General features: G+C 34.9%; 1 pseudogene; it reads left to right on the top strand.

Moving 5' to 3' along the window:
• Positions 1-5160: 5160 nt before the first annotated feature.
• LOC108293301 lies at positions 5161-13630 on the top strand (annotated as a pseudogene).
• Positions 13631-19843: the final 6213 nt, after the last annotated feature.

Raw genomic sequence — 19843 nt, forward strand, 5'->3', positions numbered from 1 at the left:
TTGCTAAAATTTTGTACTTTGGATAGTACTTAATAAAAACAAAATTAGTACAGAAATTACAGAATATATATGAAATTGCATTTACCATTTTTTATATGTATTAAAAAAGATAGTGACTCGTTTATGCAAATAAACACATTTTAAAACATTAATAATTTTTTTTTCAGTTTGTTCATTTCTAAGATTCCTAAGGGTAACAATTTATCTCTTGCTGTTTGACCTTTAAAAATACTAAGGATTACTTAAAATGTTTACTACTGAATAGCAGGACAGATATATTGCAAAGGATTAAGCAATGTTTAGGAAAAGACTAGTTTGGGATTTAGCATGCAAAGGTAATGTGACATCAATATAATACAGAGATCTTGAGATATTTTTACATGGAACTCCGTGATTTTGAACAGTTTGAGTAGGATTGAATAATGATAAATTAGTCTAATTTTAATTGATATTCATTTAAATATAATACATTGGAGATCAGGTAAGTTCATCCATGAGAGTGCACAGGGGTTATGCATTTTAGGCTTAGTCAAACTGGCATCTCATCATGAAACAATGTAAGTAAAATTTATTTACTTTCACATTCAATAGCATAAAGATTGACCTTTTTGTTCTTATAACCATATCAGCTGAGGAATGTAGATGCCTCCAGTAAAACTCACCATCAGGTCTTTCGATGGTTTTAAACAGTTGTACACAAATTTGTTGATATGTCTACCTTCAACACATGAAGTTTTGGTTTTATCCATGTGAGTATGAGCTAGACTTAGTGGCAGGTGCTTGGTGAATAGAATACAGTGAGCATGATAAAATTTCAATTCTGAAATTAGAATTTGCCATCAATGTGACTTCCACCTTCACTGCAATCTAGCACATTCTCAAATAATTAGCTACCATGTGATAAATATACTGAATAATCTATGGGAAAATTTACATGGCAAAGAATTAAGGCTATAACAACCATGTGAGTAAGTTTGGAATTAAATATTCTAAGATCTTCTAATAGCCATGTGAGTAAGTTTACAAGCAGATGCTCCAGCCTGAATCAAGCCCTGTAATATGAATAAATTCAGCCCTGACCCACAGCTTGTCTATGGCTTTTTGAGATATCCTGAGCCAAATATAGCCAGCTAAGCCATTCCCAGATTCCTGAATCATGTAGCTGGTGATGTACTGAGTCTTTTTTGTTTTAAGCCACTAAATTTGAGATCATTTGTCATGCAGCAATATATGTAATACATGCAATACATGACCAATACAGATCTTATAGAGTTTTAACTAACATATAAATCACGCTTATGACTGAAAAGAACTTTAGAAGATACCTGGTTATGGCCATTTTAGTACAGGTCCAACTAAATGCTGGTTCATTGTAGATGCTGTAGTCTCCCTGAGTAAATTGTAATAAGGGGATTAGGTTAGAAATTTCTTTTCCTTTGCTGTCTTCAAGCATAGCATATATATTTCTATTTGTTTTGCACATTGTAATTTTAAATGTTTGTTTATTTAAAAAAATAGTTAAAAATCTTACTCTGTTTATTTTAAAGATGAGGAAAGAAGTATTCCAGAAAGTTTAAGTGGTTCACTTATTGTTACTACATAATTTTATTTAGCAGAACTGAATCCAAAATGCAGGTTCATTGCTTATCCAGAGTGTGTTTATTCAACATAAAACTGAAATTACCACATTTTCTTAAATGTCATGTATAAATGATCAAGTTGTGCTCTAACATTTTTCAACTTTAAACAGCAAGCCCTAGAGATTTTCAATAAGAAACTATTTTCTCTTCACTTATGGGCTACTGTGGTAAGAACAGCAAGGGATCTGTATTAATCCATTTGAGATTCAATTGACTCACAGTTCTGCATGGCTGGGAAGGCCTCAGAAACCTTACAATTATAGCAGAAAGTAAAGGGGAAGCAAAGCCCATCTTACATGGTGGCAGGAGAAAGAGAGAAAGAGAGAGACAAAGAGACAGAAAGAGAGACAGAAAGAGACAGACGGAGAGAGAAAAGTAGTACAAGAAAAAGCACTGCCAAACACTTTTAAACCATCAGATTTCATGAGAATTCACTTGCTGTCATGAGAACAGCATGAGGAAAACTGTCCTCATGATTCAATCACCTCCCACCAAGTTCCTCCCTTGCCATATGGGAATTACAATTCAAGATGAGATTTGGGTGCAGACACAAAGCCAAACTGTGTCATTTCAATCCTGGCCCTGCCTAAATCTCATGGTCTCTTATATTTCAAAACCAACCATGCCTTCCCAACCAGTCTCCCAAACTCTTAATTGATTCCAGCATTCACTCAGAAGTCTACAGTCCAAACTCTCATGTGAGATAAAGCAAGTCCTTTCCACCTAGGAGCCTGTAAAATAAAAAGCAAGTTATTCACCTCCAAGTTACTATAGGGGTACAGGCATTGGATAAATGCTCCCATTCCCAATGAGAGAACTTGGCCAAAACAAAAGAACTACTGGTTTCATGCAAGTTCAAAATCCAGTGGGGCAGTAATTAAATTTTAAAGTTTCAAAATGATCTCTTTGAATCCATTTCTGATATTTAGGGCATGCTGATACAAGGGGTTGGCTCCCATAAACTTGGGCAGCTCTTGTGGCTCTTCAGGGTACATATACCATGACTGCTTTCACAGGCTGGAATTCAGTGTCTTCTGTTTTTCCAAGTGCACAGTGCAAGCTGTCAGGGGCTCTACCTTTCTAGTATATGGAGGATGGTGGCCATTCTTCTCACAGCTCCACCAGGCACTACCCCAATGGGCACTCTGTGTGGAGGCATCCACCACACATTTCCCCTCTGCATTGCCCTAGTAGAGGTTCTCCATGGGGGCTCTGCCCCTGCAACAGACTTCTGCCTGGACATTGAGACATTTCCTTACATCCTCTGAAATCTAAGCAGAGGTTCCCAAGGAGATCACCTCTTGTCTTTTGTGCACCCACAGACCCAACACTACTTGGAAGCTGCTTGTGTTTGGGGCTTGCATCCTCTGAAGCAATGACCTGAGCTGTACTTTTGCCTTTTTTCAGCCATGGCTGGAGCTAGAGCAGCTGGGTCTCAGGGCACCATGTCCCGAGGCTGCATTGAGCAGCTGGGCCCTGGGCCTGACCCACAAAACCATTTTTTCCTCCTAGGCCTCCAGGCCTGTGATGGGTGGGGATACCAAAAAGATCTTTCATATACCCTAGAAACATTTTTTGCATTGTCTTAACATTCAGTTTCTCATTACTTATTCAGATTTCCACATATGGCTTGAATTTCTCCTCAGAATATGGGTTTTTGTTTTCTACTGCATGGTTAGGCTGCAAATATAAATTTGTATGCTCTGTTTTTTTTAAACAAAACTCACAGTTTCAGATAGCCTCTTTTTTTTTTTTTTTTTTACACATATAAGACTACACTTTCGGAAAAAGCCAGGTTACCACTTGAACACTTTGCTGCTTAGAAGTTCCTTCCACTTGATACGCTAAATAACCTCACAAGTTCAATGTTCCACAGATCTCTAGGGCAGTGACAAAATGCCAACAGTCTCTTTGCTAAAGCATAGCAAGAGTGACATTTACTGATTCCCAATAAGTTCCTCATCTCCATATGAGACCAAATCAGCATGGACTTCATTGTCCCTATCACTATCAGCATACTGGTCAAACCCATTCAACAAGATTCTAGGAAGTTCTGAACTTTTCCACATCTTCCTGTCTTCTTTCAAATCCTTCAACATATTCCAACCTCTACCTGTTACCCAATTCCAAAGTCGCTTCTACATATTCAGTTCATCTTTATAGCAGTACACCACTCCTAATACCAATTTCAGTATTAGTCTGTCTTTATACTGCTGTGAAGAACTGTCTGATACTTGGTAATTTATAAAGAAAAGAGGTTTAATTAACTAACAGTTCTGCATAGCTGAGATGGCCTCAAGAAACTTACAATAAAGGCAGAAGGTGAAAGGGAAGTAAGGATCATCTTACTTGGAAATAGGACAGGGGTTGGGAACAACTGTCAGATAGTTTTAAGCCATCAGATCTCATGAGAACTCACTATCATGAGAACAGCCTGGGTGAAACCACCCCCATAATTCCATCATCTCTCACCAGGTTCCTCTCTTGATACATGGGGATTACAATTTGAGAAGAGATTTGAGTGAGGACACAGAACAAAACCATATCAGGATCTAAGTTCATGCTCCATGACTAATTATTTTCACTTGAGTAAGCTACTAAATCTCTTCTAATTTGTGTTGCTTGTAAAATAGGGAAAATAATGTATATTTCTTGACATAGGATTGGATACCTAATATAATTGCATTAGTAATTGGATTAACAATGTTTATTTTGGTACTTTTCTAAGTACCAAGTATTTTTAAAAGTATATTTTGATTATTTTAGGATTATTTTTAAAACCTTATATAACTTGCACATTGTTATTAAGTTTAATATTTTTATCTTACCAGTATGAGACTCAAAGAAAGATTATATCACTTTTTAATGTTCATATATTTATTCATTCAACAAATATTTTTGGAAAATATGCTAATAGCCAGATTCTGTTCAGGTGTTGAGACCAGCAATGAACAAATAGAAGTAAGTGGTTTGATTTTTCCTTTTAATGTTTTAAAATTCTGTTTTCTTGTCCTGTGGGCATTCTTCCCTGTTTCTCTCACTTAGTATTATGCTATACTATAAGTATTATACTATACTATACTTAGTGAGAGAAACAGGGAAGAGTACCCATTGGACAAGGAAAGAATATCTGAAGGTCTAATAATTACCTCTAACATTTGTCATTTTACTGTTGTTGTAGCCATATGCTAGTCCTGCCATAAATAGAAGGTTTTCCCAAGTTAGTACTTTATTATTTATTCTAGTAATGACCAAGTTAGTGGTGTTATCATATTTCCTTATGGGGAAATTGGAAGAGAAGGTCTTCCTCTTTAGGGTAACATTTAAGCCTTGTACTTTCCTTAGATAATGTTTTAGATAATGCCATATTTTATTCAGCTTTTTTTCGCCCCACATTTCTGTATCATGCCCAGGAATGTCAGGGTAGCCAGAGGGAAAACTATGCTGAATTCAGCCATATTCTGTAACTGCAACTAACTTAACTTTAAAATAATTGGCTCAGTTATTGTACTGGGTCACTATGAAAGTCATAACTTATTCTCATGGTGAGTTTCTTTATTCATTTCTGTGCCCTTTCCTGAGAGCAAACCTAATTTGAAACATTTCAATCCATTAGTCACTGTCAGTATCAGTCAATATTGCTGAAAATAAAACTATCACAATGTTTAGTGATTTAAAACATCCATTTCATTAGCCTATGATTCTTTTACTCTAAAATTTAAACTGGCCTCAGCAGGGATTCTTCATATGTATACGTGAAGTCAACAACATCTTAGTAAGTTTTCTGACTCTTAGGATGACTAATGGCCAGATAATGGAGGTGATTGAGCCATGTACCACTTATAATACAGTAAGCCTTGGCTTCAACTTATGTCATCTGTGTAAACTTCCAAAAGACAGAGAGAAAATAGTCAAGTTTTTAGTGGCTTTGACTTAGAACAAGCTCAGTGTCACTTCCACATAATTCTATTGATCAAAGTGAATAATAAGATTCCAGATGTTCTGATGCAAGGAGCTACAAAATCACATTGAAAATGGCAAGCACATGAAAAGAGAAACAAGTACAGCCATTGATACAAACAATATATGATAGTTCTTAGTTTGCTGCAATTAATCATATTGCTGTCAGATGCAAAATATACTCGCCTACTCTAAAAACCCTCAAAGTCTTATGTAGGCTTGGCATCATCATCAAAGTCCAAAATCTTGGTATTACTTCATGCTGAGATGAATTTCCAAAATGCAACTTCTCTTTTAATTCATAGATGTACAAATTCAAAATGCAAACTATCTTCTCACACATTTTCAGCATGTGTGATGTGAAAGGGAGATGTAATCACGATACTCCTATTCAAAGGAAAGGAGACTAGAAGTACACAGCAATTATTCCTCTAAAACAATTCCGAAAACCTACTAGATGTACACTTGGGCCCCCATATCCATGTATTCTATATCCATGAGTTCAACAAACCAAGGCTCAAAAATATTTAGAAAAAAATTCCACAGAGTTTCAAAAAAACAAAACTTAAATTTCCCACTTGCCAAGTACTACACTGAATCTGTTCAATGAATTAATAGGTGTGCAGGGCATTGATTATTATAAGTAATTTAGAGATGATTTGAAGTATGTGGGAGGATGGACATTATATGCACATTCTATGTTATTTTAAATAAGGGACTAGAGCTTCTGCGAATTTTGGAACCTGGGGAAAGGAGGAAGGTTCTGGAAGCAATCCCCTAAAGGATACTAAAATATAACTGTAATAGACTTATTTATTCCAGAAGTAGTAAATGATCCTTAATCATGGGTTTGTTATGCCATGCAATTAAAGACTTAGGCATTTCTTCTATACTGCTCTATAAAGGAAGCCTCACAGTCCATTTAATTGCTTTTTCAGCCAGCTTTTTACATGTAAAAATTTGGGGACGCTGAGACGTTTATGGAATTTGAACCATTTATTTGCCTTTAACCTAGAATGGTGCTGCTTTTGCTGGCAAGCCTCCCTCAAGAATACTTTGAGATATCTTTAGATGAAATATTCACAAAGCTATACTACAGTTATTTTTGAGACATTGGTCTTTCTATAGCTAGTTCTTATAAGTCAGAACAGCAAAGTTGCTTTAAAAAGGATTTAGGCTGGGTTTATCAGAGCTGTTATTGAAAATTTTAGAGGTTGTCAATATTAAAATGGAATCATTAATGTTAAAATTATCCTGGAAAATAGAGTAAGAAAAGGCTATGGAGAGAGTGTTCTCCTGTTTGTATTACTGATAACAAAAACTTCCACAAAGGACTCTACAAAACACACAATCGTGCACAAAGGGCATTACAACCTTACTTAAAAATTACTTCTGAGAGGACATCTATTGAGCAACTATCTGTCCAACCACAGACTGTTGTCACCCTTATTTTTTATCTTTGTATCCAAGGAAAACTATTTTAAAACAATTATGTAATCCTCCTCATTTTTTATTTGAAAAACCTTTGCTTTCCTTACTCTCTGAATATGCATATAGTTTGTTATGGCAGGAGTATCCCCATTGCATTATCCTATTTCCAAATAAGTAGCTTTTAAAAAATATTAGAGAATCCCTTTTGTTATTTAGTTTAATAACATAATCACCCACATGGTTGATGTTTACGTCAAAAGAGTAGTGTTTGGTGATCTCTGTGCTTTCATTCTTAGAATGTTGTTTAACTTTCTGCTCAGTTATACTGCTCTTCTGGGAGACAAGTTGCATTTTCTGATAATTGGGAAGTGAATTCATCTATTTTAGTCATTGTAGAAAATTAAAAAGATGAGAGAAAAATATTAATGTTTTAATCTGATAATCTTTCCTGGTTGCTCCAATATACATTTATGAGTACTTATCATTTTTTTAAATTATACTTTAAGTTCTAGGGTACATGTGCAGAATGTGATGTGCAGGTTTGTTACATAGGTATACACAAGCCATGATGGTTTACTGCACCCATCAACCTATCATCTACATTAGGTATTTTTCCTAATGCAGTCCCTCCCCTAGCCCTCCACCCCCCAACAGGCCCTAGTGTGTGATGTTTCTCTCCCTGTGTCCATATATTCTCATTATTCAACTCCCAATTATGATTGAGAATATAGGGTGTTTGTTTTCTGTTCTTGACTCAGTTTGCTGAGAATGATGGTTTTTAGCTTCATCCATGTCCCTGCAAAAGATATGAACTCATCCTTTTTTATGGCTGCATAGTAGTCCATTGTGTATATGTGCCACTTTTCTTTAGTCTATTATTAATGGGCATTTGGGTTCATTCCAAGTCTTTGCTATTTTGAACAGTGCCACAATAAACATGCATGTGCATGTGTCTTTATAGTAGAATGATGGGTAGCACTATGGTAGTAATGGGATTGCTGGGTTGAATGATATTTCTATTTCTAGATCTTTGAGGAATCAGCATAGTCTCTTCCACAATGGTTGAACTAATTTACACTCCCACCAACAATGTGAAAGTATCAATATTTCTCCATTGCTGGCTGCATAAATAATTTATAGATTCAATGCTATCCCCATCAAACTACCATTGATTTTCTTCACAGAACTGGGAAAAAAACTACTTTAAATTTTATATGGAACCAAAAAAGAGCCCACAAAGTTAAGACAATCCTAAGAAAACAAACAAAAAAAGAAAGCTGGAGGCTTCACCCTAGCTGACTTCAAACTGTGCTACAAAGCTACGGTAACAAAAATAACATGATAATGGTACAAAAGCAGACATATAGACCAATGGAACAGAACAGAGGCTTCAGAAATAACATCACACATCTACAACCATCTGATCTTTGACAAACATGACCAAAACAATGAGGAAAGGGTATCATATTTAATAAACGGTGTTGGGAAAACTGGCTAGTCATATGCAGAAAGCTAAAACTGGATCCCTTCATTACATCTTACACAAAAATTAACGCAAGATGAATTAAAGACTTAAGCATAAGACCTAAAACCATAAAAACCCTATAAGAAAACCTAGGCAATGTCATTCAGGACCATAGGAATGTGTCAAGACTTCATGACTAAAATGCCAAAAGCAATGGCAAAAAAAGCTAAAATAGACAAATGGTATCTAATTAAACTAAGGAGCTTCTACACAGCAAAATAAACTATCATCAGAGTGAACAGGCAACCTACAAAATGGGAGAAAATTTTTGCAATCTATGCATCTGTCAAAGGGCCAATACCCAGAATCTACAAAAAGCTTAAACAAATTTATAAGAAAAAAAAAATCAAAAGGTCAGTGAAGGATGTAAACAGACACTTCTCAAAAAATTACTTAGCATTTTAAGGAAATAATTAGAGCACATCTATTACATAGTAGGTCGTAAGTGGGATGAATACTTGTGTTTATTAAATTATTATCTAACATATATAATATCTTCATTCTATAACACTGAAGCCATATAAGAGAATTACAAAGAGTTCTGTATTTTATACTTTAAAATAAAAAAGTAATTATGTATTTGATTACCTAAGACTTTTGCTTATTAGTCTTCAGTGATCATTATTAAATGAAGATATTCATTCATAATTATATTTAAATTGTATGTCTAATTTAAATTACCATAAATAAATTCAGTCGTGATTTTGATATGCTGATATATGATTAAAGCAAAAACATAAATTATTCAATGAAAATGTAGCATATTCAGTAAATTTAGGAATAAAGTGTGGATTAGTTATTTTCTATAGCAAAATGGGATTTTGCAATAAATATTTATATTTCTGTGGTTGTATCATTTTATCTGTGCTTATTCAAACATAAAGGTCTAGGGTAACAGGTGTCAACTTCTACAAAATATATAAAATGCTTGTATCTTTATGACCATGACAATTTATTTGTCAGTAATTGCAATTAAATAAAGTTATCTTAAATTTTTCTTTAGTTTCTAATGGTTTTCCATAGCTATTTCCCAGTCAAATACATAATTTCATGTCTGTAAATAGGTGGATCAATAATTTTCATTATATTTAAAACATTATTTTATGCCAATGATATTTCATACCAATGAAAGGATATCCCTGACCATAGATTGTAGTTATTGCTTTAAAAATGTTTAAATTTTATCATTGTTATTCTATTTTTGTAAATAAAAATATTTTCCATAAGAAAGCCAGCCCTATCAACTCCTGCATATTCAGCCTTTGAGTTTGCCTACCTGAAGTCCAGATATCATGGAGCAAGATATTTCAAGAGTGGATCTTGAATTATTTTAGAATAACATTTACATGTAAATCTAGACTTTTAATATTTTCCTGAAGCATTTGTTTCCTTTATTCTTAGACATTCCTTTCATATAAATATTGTTGACATTTATTCTTATTTAATTCTATTAATATATTTATTTAATGAATTAACTATACTAACAAAAGTAAACCTCCCAGAGGTGGGTCCCACTGTCCTTACTTGCTCCCTTAAAATATTTATAATAATAGAAATAATTATTAAATTCTTGTTGAACACATTTCCAATATGCCAGACTGTTTAAATACTTTCCACATATTAATTCACTAAATACAAAAATCTATGAGGCATTATTATTGTATTTCTTTTATAGTTAAAAAAACTCATGTAATAAAGTTAGGCAATTTGCTCAAAATTAGAAAACTCTAGGAGATTGCAGCAAGTTTTAAAAGAATTACTGAGAATTCTGTAACATTTTTTCCAAGGGCAACTTGGGTGACTCATAATAATAGAAGGTGATAAAAGGCATATTGATAGCTTCAGAGGAGGTTAGGTTGAAGACAGTGATGCAATTACCACTTTATTTCCCGAAACTCTGGCAACTGGGGCCTTCAGTAGGCCTATGAGTAGTGAACACCGTGCCGTAAGTAGCAGCTAAGAAGAGGCCAAATGTAGGCATTTAAATTTACATTAGTTCTAGTCTAATAATTCTACCATCCCAGATTACAGACAGATGAGTGAATGAGCCTTCAGATGCTTCTGGCCCCACCAACTCTTTTATGCCCAGCCTTTGAGTTTGCCCACCTAAAATTCAGATTTCATGGAGCAGAGATAAGTGTCCCCAACAGTGTCCTGTCCAAATTATTTACCAAAAGTACCCATGAGCATAATAAAATACAGCCATCCCTCAGTGAATGTAGGGGAGCGGTTACAAGACCTCTACTGTATACCAAAATCCGTGCATACTCAAATCCCTCTGTTGACCCTTTGCAACCCAATATTCAAAAAGGTATTTTTCTGTATAATCTACTTTCACATCCCTCTAATACTGTACTTTTGATCCACAGCTAATTAAAAAATATCTGCATATAAGTTGACCAAGACAGTTCAAACTGGTATTGTTCAAGGTTCAATTGTAATTGTCTTAAACTGCTAAATCATAAAGTATATGTTACACTGCAGTAGAAACTGAAACAGGAGGAGCCAGGATTTCCACACAGGTAGTCTGGCTTCAGAAGTTATGCTCTTAACAACTACTGAATAGAATCTGATACCAGAAAAAGTCTGCAAAGTTAAAGAATAGTTTCTAAGTTTATTCAGTGTGTTGCGTATCAGCTATGTAGCAGATGTGCCATTATGCTGAAGAATTGTCTACTGGATGACAGCCTGAAGCTTCAACACCAAAAATATGTTGCTACTATAACCCCGATCCACCCTGTGAAACCAAGGACAATAATTCAGCTACAAATAAAGACCTGCACAAAGCCTCAGACCCTGAAAACACTGAGAAAAGAAGTCTAACTGTGATCAATTTATACCACATTTAAAGGAACCCCAGCACATGAAAATGAGAAAGAACCAGCATAAGAACTTTGGCAACAAAAACATCCAAAATGTCTTTTTTCTCCAAATGACTGTTCTAGTTCACCAATAGTTCTTAACTTGGTTGAAATGGGTAAAATGACAGAAACAGAATTCAGAATATGAGAGGAACAGAGACCATTGAGATTCAGGAGAAATTTAAAACCCAATTCAAGATATCTAAGGTATACAATAAAATGATACAGGAGGTAACAGATAAATGGCCATTATTAAAAAGAACTGATCTGATCTTTTAGAGATCAGAAAAACATTCCAATAATTGCATGATGCAATCATGAGTATTAATAGCAGAAAAGATCAAGCTGAGAAAAGAATATCAGAGCTTGAAGACTGGATTTCTGATATAGGACAGTCAAACAAAAATAAAGAAAAAAGAGCAAATAACATCCCTAAGAAATATGGAACTATATAAAGAGACCAAAGGTAAGACTCAAAGTCATCCCTGAAAATTCAGGGAAAAAGTAAACAACATGAAAAACATATCTCAGGGTATTACTCATGAAAACTTTCCCAACCTTGCTAGAGAGGCTAACATTTATTTTTGAGAAATGCAGAGCCCTGCTATAAGACACAACACAGGAAGACCATTCCAAAGACAAATACTCATCAGTGTTAAAAGCAGCTAGATCCAGGATCGGAAGAGGCAAAGCAAGTATCGCATTTTGGCCAGGGGCCTGGCATAAGGTTAGAAAGGCATTGGACGCTCTCTTGACACATTGCAAGTCCAGGAAGAACGATTATGGGTTGCTTTTGAATGAGAATGAAAATTTATTTTTAATGGTGGTATTATGGAAAATTCCAAGCAAAGAACTGAGGGTCAGATTGCCCTTACCTCATGGTATTTGCTCGGATTTAGAAGATATCTGTTTATTTATGAAGGACGAACCCAATTCAATTCCTGAAAAGACAGAACAGTTCCATAGAAAGCTTTTAAACAAGCATGGAATTAAAACCATTTCTCAGATTATCCCATTTCAAACTCTAAATAATAAATATAAACACTTTGAAGCCAAGCTCTGCCTTCTGAGCACTTTTGACTTCTTCCTTACTGATGCCAGAATTAGGCGGCTCTTACCCTCACTCACTGGGAGGCATATCTATCAAAGAAAGAAAGTTCCAGTATCTGTAAACCTTCTAAGAATTTATCAAGCGAGATCAATGACTGTATAGGTGGAACAGTCTTAAACATTTCTAAAAGTGGTTCTTGCAGTGCTATACGCATTGGTCACATTGGAATGTAGATTGAGCACATCACTGAAAACATTATTGCTGTCACCAAAGGACTTTCAAAAAAATTGCTGGAGAAGTAGGAGAACGTGAAACTCCTGTTTGTGAAAACCGAGAAATTGGCTGCTCTTCCCATCTTTTCCTCGTTTGTCAGCAATTGGGATGAAGCTACCAAAAAATCTATGCTTAATAAGAAGAAAAAAGAGGCAGGGAAAAAACGAAGAGAAAGAAATCATGAAAAACAAAAGGAGAGGAACAAAATCAGAAAGAAGAAACAGCAGGCTAGCAAGCCTGCATCAGCCCTTAGTAAAGACGCCATGGCACCTGAAAGTGGTGACACTACAGTGAAGAAACCTGAATCGAAGAAGCAGCAGACCCCAGAGCATGGGAAGAAAAGGTGTAGCAAATGAAAAGCCCAAGTTCAAGTGGCAAATGACTCTGAAGACGAAATTCCACAGCTGGTACCAATAGGAAAGACTCCAGCTAAGGAGAATGTAGAGACTCAAAAACATGCCACAGGAAAGAAGTCTCCAACAAAGAGTCCTATTCCCAGCACACCTCATGGGAAGAAAAGAAAGGACTTGCCAGCATCTGAGACCCCAAAAGCTGCAGAATCTGAGACCCAGGGAAAGGCCCACGGAAGAAGCCAAAAATCAAAGAGGCAGTGAAGGAAAAAAATCCTTTGCTGGGGAAAAAAGATGTGAGACAGACTCCTAAAAAGCCAGAGGCCAAGTTCTTCACCAGTCCTAGTAAATCTGCAAGAAAAGCTTCCCACACCCCCAAAAAATGGCCCAAAGAAACCAAAGTACCCCAGTCAACCTAAAGTCAGTGATTCAACCAGAAGGGAACCTCAGAGCTGCCCTCAGAGCTTATTAGAAATACTCAGGTTCTGACCCCATTGGCAGCCTTCTCCAAGCGTCAGGCCTAGACTTAAAGATTTTTTTAAAACCTCCATAGGTAATTCTGACATATGTTCCTGGGTATAGCAATGTATTTTTAAATTGTCCTTCTGCATGTTTGCTAACATAATAGAAGAAATATAGAGTGCTTCTCTATGGTTGTTCAGCTCTTTGGGAAGCCAAGGTGGGAGTATTATTTGAGCCCAGGAGTTTGAGACCAGCCTGGGCAACATGTGAAATCCCATTTCTACAAAAGAAAAAAAAAAAATGGTGGCATGTACCTGTGCTCCCAGCTACTCAGGAGGCTGAGGTGCAAAGATCAAGTGAGCACAAGAAGTCAAGGCTGCAGTGAGCCATGATCACACCACTGTGCTCCAGCCTTGGTGACAGTATGAGACTGTCTCAGAAAAACAAAAAAATAAAGTTTAACATTGCTTTGCTTCTGAAAAAAAAATAAAAATAAATAAATAAAAATAAAAGCAGCTAGAAAGAAGGGGCAAGTCACCTACCCAAAGAGAACCCCATCAGGCTACATTCCACAGAAACCCTACCATACCCTATATTGGGAGTCTATATTCAGCATTTTTAAAGACAAGAATTTGCAACAAAGAATTTTCTATACTGCCAACATAAGGTTCATATGATAAGGAATAATAAGATCATTTACAGGCACACAAATCTAAGAATTTGTTACCTCCAGATCTGTCTTACAAGAGGCCCCAAAGGGAGTGCTACATAAGGAAAGGAAAGGTCTTTACCATGCACTACAAAAAAACACTTAAATACACAGACCAGAAACATTAAAACATAACCACACAAAGAATTCTGCATAATAACCAGCTAATAAGACAATGATAGGAGTAAATCCCTATATATCAATACTAACCTTTAATGTAAATGGGCCAAATACTCCAATAAATTAGGCAGAATGGCAAGCTGGATAAAGAAGCAGGATTCAGTGGTATGCTGTCTTCATGAGCTCTATATCACATGCCATGACACATACATATTCAAAATAAAATGACAAAAAAATATATCAAGTATATTAGTCTGTTGTCACTGCTATAAAAAATACCTGAGACTTGTTAATTTATGGAAAAAGAGATTAAATTAACTCACAGTTTGGCAGGCATTATAAGAGGCATGACTTGTGAGACCTTAGAAAACTTAAAATCATGATGAAATGTGAAGTGGAACCATGTACAATATTCCCATGGTGGAGAAGGAGATAGACAGTGAAGGGGAAGGCTCTTCACACTTTCAAATAATCAGATCTTGTGAGAACTCTATCATGAAAACAGCATGGAGGGAATTCCACCCCCATGATTCAGTCACCTTCCACCAGGACCCTCTTTCAACACTGGGAGTTACAATTCAACATGAGATTTGGGTAGGGACACAGAACTAAACCATATTACCCAGCAAATAAAAAACAAACAAAAAAAATCTACAATTGCTATCCTAATTTCAGACAACACAGACTAAACAGAAAGTATAAAAAGACAAATAAGGGCATTATATAATAGTAAAGGGTTCAATTCAACAAAAGATCTAACTATTTTAAATATATATGCACAAAACATAGGAGCACCAAAACTTATAAAGAAACTTCTGAGAGACCTATGAAGAGAATTAAATTTTCACATGATAATAATGAGAGATTTCAACACCCTACTGACAGTATTACAGAGATCATCAGGTTAAAAAAAAAAATTAGTATCTGAACTTGATACTTCACCACATGGAACAAATGAAAATCTACAGAATTTTTCACTCTAAAACAACAGAATATATATTCTCCTCGTTGCCACATGACATATACTCTAAAATTGACCCCACAATTGGTCACACAACAGTCCTCAGCAAATTTAAAAAAGAAATTATACCAATAACATTCTTAGACCACAGTGCAATAAAAGTAGAAATCAATAGTAAGAAAATTGCTCAAAGCCATACCATTGCATAAAAATTAAACAACATTCTCTTGAATGACTTTTGGGTAAATAAGAATTGTATTAGTCTGTTTTCACACTGCTGATAAAGACATACCTGAGACTGGGCAATTTCACATAGCTGGGGAGGCCTCACAATCATAGTGGAAGGCAAGAAGGAGCAAGTTATTTCTTACATGAATGGCAACAAGCAAAGATAGGGATTTTGTGCAGGGAAACTTCTCTTTATAGAGCCATCAGATCCCATGAGACTTATTCACTATCACAAGAACAGCATGGGAAAAACCTACCTTAATGATTCAGCTACCTCTTACTGGGTCTCTCCCATAGCAGGTGAGAATTCAAGATGAGATTTGGGTGGAAACACAGCCAAACCATGTCAAGGACATTAAGGCAGAAACATTGTATCTAGTGAAATCAAATATACAACATGCCAGAATCTCTGGAGACACAGCTAAGGCAATGTTAATTTGGAAATTTATAGCACTAAATGTCCAAATCAAAAAGTTAGAAAGATCTCAAATCAACCCCTTAATATAAAAAATAGAAGTACTAAATAAACAAGAGAAAATTACCCCCAAAAGAAACAGAAGACAAGAAATAACCAGAGTCAGAAGTGAACTGAAAAAAATTGTGACATAAAACTATACAAAAGATTAAAGAATTCAAGAATTGGCTTTTTAAAAAGTTCATAAGATAGACCACTAGCTACAGTAATAAACAAAAAAAAACAAAAAATAGAAGATCCAAATAGACACCATTAGAAATGACAAAGTGGAATTACCAGTAACACCACATAATTTTTTAAAAATCTCCATAGGCTATTATAAACACCTTTATGCACATAAACTAGAAAATCCAGAAGAAATGGAAATATTCATGGATACCTACTACCTCCCCAGCATGAAATGGTAAAAAATTGAATCCCTGGAAAAAAAACAATAAAAAGTTCCAGATTGAATCTGTATGAATCTGTAATTAAAGAAAACTACCAACTAAAAAAAAAAAAAGAAAGAAAGAAAGAAAGAAAAATGTAATAAAATAAAAAGCCCAGGACTAGCTAGATTTAGATTCACGGCCACAATCTGCCAGATCTATGAAGAAGAGCTGGTACCATCCTTCTGAAACTATTGCAAAAAACCAATGACGTTTTTCACAGAATGCCAAAAACAGATTTTGCAATTCAAATGTAACCAAAAATGAATCCAAACACCCAATGCAATCCTAAGCAAAAAGAAGAAAGCATCATCTTACACAACCTCAAACTGCACACCAAGGCTACAGTGCCCGAAACAGCATGATAATTCCACAAAAGCAGATATATAGACCAATGGAACAGAATAGAGAGCTCAGAAATAATGCCACATATCTAAAGCCGTTTAATCTTCAACAAAGTTCACCAAAACAAGCAATGGAGAAAGACTCCCTATTCAATAAATGGTACTCAGATAATTGGCTAGCCATATACCGAAGACTGAAATTGGACCCCTTTTTTATGTCATATAAAAACAATCAACTGATGATAGATGAAAGACTTAAATTGAAAACTTTAAGCTATAAAAATTATACAATTTGACCCAATAAATACCATTGTGGATATATGCTTCAGAAAAGATGTTATGATAAAAATGAAAAAAGCAATTTCAGCAAATTAAACCAAAAATCTATAGAGTAAAAGTAACAAATTATCAACCGAGTAAACAGACAACTTACAGAAAGGGAGAAAATATTTTCAAACTATGCATCCAGCAAAGGTTAAATATCCAGAATCTAAATGGAAATTCAACAAATTCACAGACAAAAAAACAAACAATTCCATTCAAAAGTGGGCAAAGGACATGAATAGACACTTCTCCAAAGAAGGGCCTGCTCAGAGCTCTGGAAAACTTGCTGTCCTAAAAGAAGGGACACAAGACTGGCTTGCTTTACCACATGCTGATTGTACAGCTGTAGGACCTTGAGCAACAGCCAGGTAGTGGTTACAGCAGGCCTTGGGTGAGACACAGTGCTGTACTGGTTTGAGGTCTGATTCAGTGTAATCCCAGTGGTAGCAGCCATAAGGGTTCTTGTATCACCTCTCTTGATTCTGTTTGATAGAAAGTAAGAGTGTAGAACAAGTCTTTTCCTGGTAATCAAGATAATTCTTCTAGATTTTATCTAAGAACACCAAGGTGGTACCTCTATGATTCTGCAAGAACTACAGCATTACTGGGATTGGCTTGCCCCTAAGGCAGATATAATAACTGCAATGGCCAAAAACTTGTATTGCCATACTCAAGTTCCGTAAAAGATCTATAAAGCATTCTCAAGAACGGAGAGTACAAACAAACTCAGACTGTGGAAAGTCTATGAATAACTAACTCTTAAATGCCCAGAAACTGATAAACATCCAAAAATATCAACACAATTCAGGAAATCATAATCTTATCAAATGAACTAAATAAGACACCAGTTGCCAATCACAGAGAAAGAGATATGTGACCGTTCAGAGAATTCAAAATACCTATTTTGAGGAAATTAGAAGAAATTCAGTATAACAGAGAAGAAATTCAAATCCTATCAGGAAAATTTTATAAGAAACTTGAAATAATTGAAAAAATCAAGCAGAAATTCTGGAATTGGAAAATGCAATGACATGATGAAGAATGCATCAGTCTTTCTTTTTAAAATTCTTTTTCTTTTTTTCCTTTTATTCATATTTTAAGACAGGATATCACTATCATCCAGGATGGAGCACAGTGAAAAGGTCTTGGTTCACCGCAGCCTCTGCCTTCTGGGCTCAAGCAATTCTCCTACCTTAGCCTCTCAAGTAGCTGAAACTACACATGCATACTACCATGCCTGGCTTTATTTTATTTTATTTTATTTTGGATGAGATTCCTTTTTTAAAGACAATAATACAAAAGACAAAATTTTAAAGTTGTTTATATATATATATATACACACATATATATACACATATATATATACACATATATATATACACATATATATACATATATATACACATATATATACATACATATATATATACACATATATATATGTGTATATATATGTGTATATATATATATAAAATACACAATACTGACAAATCCTTAGCCAGGCTAAGACAAAGAGAGAGAAAATCCAAATCCTTAGCCAGACTAAGACAAAGAGAGAGAAAATCCATGTTGCCCAGACTGGTCTCAAACTTGTGGTCTCAAGCAATCCACCCACCTCAGCTTCCCAAAGTGCTGGAATTACAGATGAGAGCCTTTTGTTAGTAACACAAAGGATAAATGTTTGAAGTGATGGATTGTCCATTTACCTTGAGGTGATTATTACACATTGATTATTATACATTATTACATATTGTATGTCTGTATCAAAATATTCTATACACCCCCAAAATATATATACCTACTACATACCCACAAAAATTAAATCTAAAAAGTCAAAAAATATCCCTTGTATATCTAGATCACAAGCATTTTTGTTATGAATATATATATTTTTAAATTTGGAATTTTAAAAATTAATTTTAACTGACATATAAATTGTATGCATTTATAGTGTACAACATGCTGTTGTGAAATATACATACATTGTTGAATGGCTAAATCAAGTTAATTAATATGTTAATTTCTCACATACTTATCAATTTTTGTGTTAAGAACTCTTAAAATGTACTTTTCAGTGATTTTCAAATATACATTTTTATTAACTATAGTCATCATGTTCTATAACAGATATCTTTAATTCCTCCAGTCTGACTTTCATATTGTTTGACTTACCTCTCTCCAACCTTCTGCCACCCATCCACTGTTTATTTTTGAACTTTTACTCTGTTTTGATTTGAATTCTTTTTTTAATTATTTTTTAAAATTTTTATCATTATTGTTTTTTTAAAAAAGATGGAGTTTCACCATGATGGTCAGGCTGGCCTTGAACTCCTGACCTCAGGTGATCCACCCACCTCGGCCTCCCTAAGTGCTAGGATTACAGGCATGAGCCATTTCACCAAGTAAATTTGAATTTTTTATTGAGGTAATCATATGATACTACATTTACTGCTTTTTTTTTTCCTGATTTCTATCATTAAATTTGTCAGTAATCAAACAGCATATAGATGAAATCACCTAGCATATACTCTTTAGTGCCTGCCTTCATTCTCTGATCATTTGGTGACAAATTCATCTTTCTTGTGACTATCTGTAGTCTGTTTTATTAGGTTGTGATTTAGTATTCTATTGCATGGACATACCGCATTTTCTCCACTATTCTACAGATGTACATATAGGTTTATTCTATATTTTAGATATT

The sequence above is a fragment of the Cebus imitator genome, unplaced genomic scaffold (genome assembly GCF_001604975.1).
Source record: "Cebus imitator isolate Cc_AM_T3 unplaced genomic scaffold, Cebus_imitator-1.0 Scaffold530, whole genome shotgun sequence".
NCBI lineage: Eukaryota > Metazoa > Chordata > Mammalia > Primates > Cebidae > Cebus > Cebus imitator.